This window comes from Pteropus vampyrus, unplaced genomic scaffold, assembly GCF_000151845.1.
Source record: "Pteropus vampyrus isolate Shadow unplaced genomic scaffold, Pvam_2.0 Scaffold238, whole genome shotgun sequence".
NCBI classification, from domain to species: Eukaryota; Metazoa; Chordata; class Mammalia; order Chiroptera; family Pteropodidae; genus Pteropus; species Pteropus vampyrus.
Genome location: NW_011889019.1, coordinates 744,862 through 745,299, shown reverse-complemented (window position 1 = coordinate 745,299; position 438 = coordinate 744,862).

Sequence of the window (438 nt, the reverse complement as noted above, 5' to 3'; positions counted from 1 at the left end):
AGGGGCCTCTGGGACAACATCAAACTTACTAATGTTCACATCCTAGGAGTACTGGAAGAAGAGAGAGCAAGGAATTGAAAACCGATTTGAAGAAATAATGACAGAAAACTTCCCTAACCTGGTGAACAAAATAGACATACAAGCCTAGGAAGCACAGAGAGTCCCAAACAAGATGAGCCCAAAGAGGCCCACACCAAGAAACATAGTTAAAATGTCAAAGATTAAAGACAAAGAGAGAATCTTAAAAGCAGCAAGAGAAAAGCAGTTAGTTACCTACAAGAGAATTCCCATAAGACTCAGCTGATTACTCAACAGAAACTTTGTAGGCCAGAAGGGATTAGCGTGAAATATTCAAAGTGATGAAAAGCAAGAACCTGCAACCAAGACTACTCTACCCAACAAAGCTATCATGTAGAATCAAAGGACAGATAAAGAGCT